At 44.0% G+C, this 2,500-nt stretch overlaps 1 protein-coding gene across 4 annotated transcripts in view; it reads right to left on the bottom strand.

The window, feature by feature from the left end:
- The window catches only part of si (sucrase-isomaltase (alpha-glucosidase)), a 123,813-nt gene that overhangs the window by 119,830 nt on the left and 1,483 nt on the right, over window positions 1–2,500 (bottom strand). The gene's annotated exons all lie outside the window — the stretch shown is intronic.

Raw genomic sequence — 2,500 nt, 5'->3', positions numbered from 1 at the left:
ATCCCTAAAGCCAATACCTCATTCAGCCGCCTTTCGTTCCAGTACTCTGCTGCCTGTGACTGGAACGAATTGCAAAAATCGCTGAAGTTGGAGACTTTTATCTCCCTCACCAACTTCAAACATCAGCTAGCTGAGCAGCTAACCGATCGCTGCAGCTGTACATAATCTATTGGTAAATAGCACACCCATTTTCACCTACCTCATCCCCACAGTTTTTATTTATTTACTTTTCTGCTCTTTTGCACACCAATATCTCTACCCGTACATGATCATTTATCACTTCAGTGTTAATCTGCAATATTGTAATTATTCGCCTACCTCCTCATGCCTTTTGCACACATTGTATATAGACTCCCCTTTTTTTCTCTGTGTTATTGACTTGTTAATTGTTTACTCCATGTGTAACTCTGTGTTGTCTGTTCACACTGCTATGCTTTATCTTGGCCAGGTCGCAGTTGCAAATGAGAACCTGTTCTCAACTAGCCTACCTGGTTAAATAAAGGTGAAATAAAAATAAAAAAATAAAATAAACTATCATTAAAAGACAGAGCTGAGACGTTGACCCTGTAACCAACAGGACCCTTCAGACACCATCTATACTATCATTAAAAGACAGAGCTGAGACGTTGACTCTCTAACCAACAGGACCCTTCAGACACCATCTTGTGGCAGCTTCAGGTATGCTCAATACCCCATGATAAGCTGTAGACCATACTATTTACCAAGAGAGTTTTCATCTATATTTTTCGTTGCTGTCCATTTACGGCTACAAATCGAAGCTCACACTAAGACCTCACTCAACCAACAGGGAACATGCTCATCCAGAGATGTTCCTGCTGGCCAGTGATAATAATGCTGAGTAACTGAAATCTGTCTACTTCCATTTCTACCAGCATAACATGTGTGCAACTCGAGGTGAAAAACTCTAGAGTACCTTTACTTCACACATAGAAAAGCATCATCTCAGGGACTCCTGGTTGGGGCAGCGGTCTAAGGCACTGCGTCACAGTGCTTGAGGCGTCACTACAGAACCGAATTCGATTCCAAGTGTCTTGACTGACATTTTCAACCTCTCCCTGACCCAGTTTGTAATACCCATGTTTCAATCAGACCACCATAGTCCCTGTGCCCAAGAGTAACCTGTCTCAATGACTGTCGCCCTTCGCACTCACATCTGTAGCCATGAAATGCTTTTAAAGGCTGGTCATGGCTCACATCAACACCATCATCCTAGACACCCTGGACCCATTCCAATGCGCATACCGCGCCAACAGATCCACAGATGACAAAGGAGCTGATGGTGGACTACAGGGCTATAGACAGGGCATCGACGGGGCTGTTGTTGAGCAGGTCGAGAGCTTCAAGTTCCTCTTTGTCCGCATCACTAAGGATCTGTCAAAGGTCCAACCACACCAACACAATCGTGAAGAGGGCACCACAATTTATCTTCACCCTCGGGAGGCTGAAAAGATCAAAGCTGCACCATTGAAAGCATCTTGACTAGCTGAATCCTCACTTGGTATGGCAACTGCTTGGCCTTCGACCGTAAGGCACATCACTGCGGCCCAGCTCCCTGCCATCCAGGACCTCTACACCAGGCGGTGTAAGAGGGAGGCCCTAAACATTGTCAAAGACTCCAGCCACCCAAGTCATAGACTGTTCTCTCTGCAACTGCACGGCAAGCGTTACTGAAGTTTGGAACCAACAGGACCCTGAACAGGGTCTACAAGCCAGAAGACTGATCAATAGTTTGGAACCAACAGGACCCTGAACAGGGTCTACAAGCCAGAAGACTGATCAATAGTTTGGAACCAACAGGACCCTGAACAGGGTCTACAAGCCAGAAGACTGATCAATAGTTTGGAACCAACAGGACCCTGAACAGGGTCTACAAGCCAGAAGACTGATCAATAGTTTGGAACCAACAGGACCCTGAACAGGGTCTACAAGCCAGAAGACAGATCAATAGTTTGGAACCAACAGGACCCTGAACAGGGTCTACAAGCCAGAAGACTGTTCAATAGTTTGGAACCAACAGGACCCTGAACAGGGTCTCAAAGCCAGAAGACAGATCAATAGTTTGGAACCCACAGGACCCTGAACAGGGTCTACAAGCCAGAAGACTGATCAATAGTTACCTTCATTGACCCCTTTTTTCCTTCACTTGTTTGACTCATCACATGCTGCTGCTACTGTTTACTATCTGCCAGTTTATTCCCAGTTTTATGTACATAACTACCTCAATTACATCATAAACCTGCACATAGACTCCATACTGGTACACCGAATATATAGCCAAGTTAGAGTTACTCATTGTGTATCTATTATTATGTGTTTAACTTTTCTATTATTTCTCTATTTTCTTTCTCTGTGCTTTGTTGGGAAGGGCCCATAAGTAATCATTTCCCTGTTAGTCCACACTTTTCCTTTATGAAACATGTGACAAATAACATTTGATTTTAAAGATTCGACTTGATACTATTTTGTATTTTGTATTTAT

The sequence above is a fragment of the Oncorhynchus gorbuscha genome, linkage group LG19 (assembly GCF_021184085.1).
Source record: "Oncorhynchus gorbuscha isolate QuinsamMale2020 ecotype Even-year linkage group LG19, OgorEven_v1.0, whole genome shotgun sequence".
Taxonomy (NCBI): Eukaryota; Metazoa; Chordata; class Actinopteri; order Salmoniformes; family Salmonidae; genus Oncorhynchus; species Oncorhynchus gorbuscha.
Note: the sequence above shows the minus strand (reverse complement) of the source record. Positions and strands in the feature narration are given on the sequence as shown.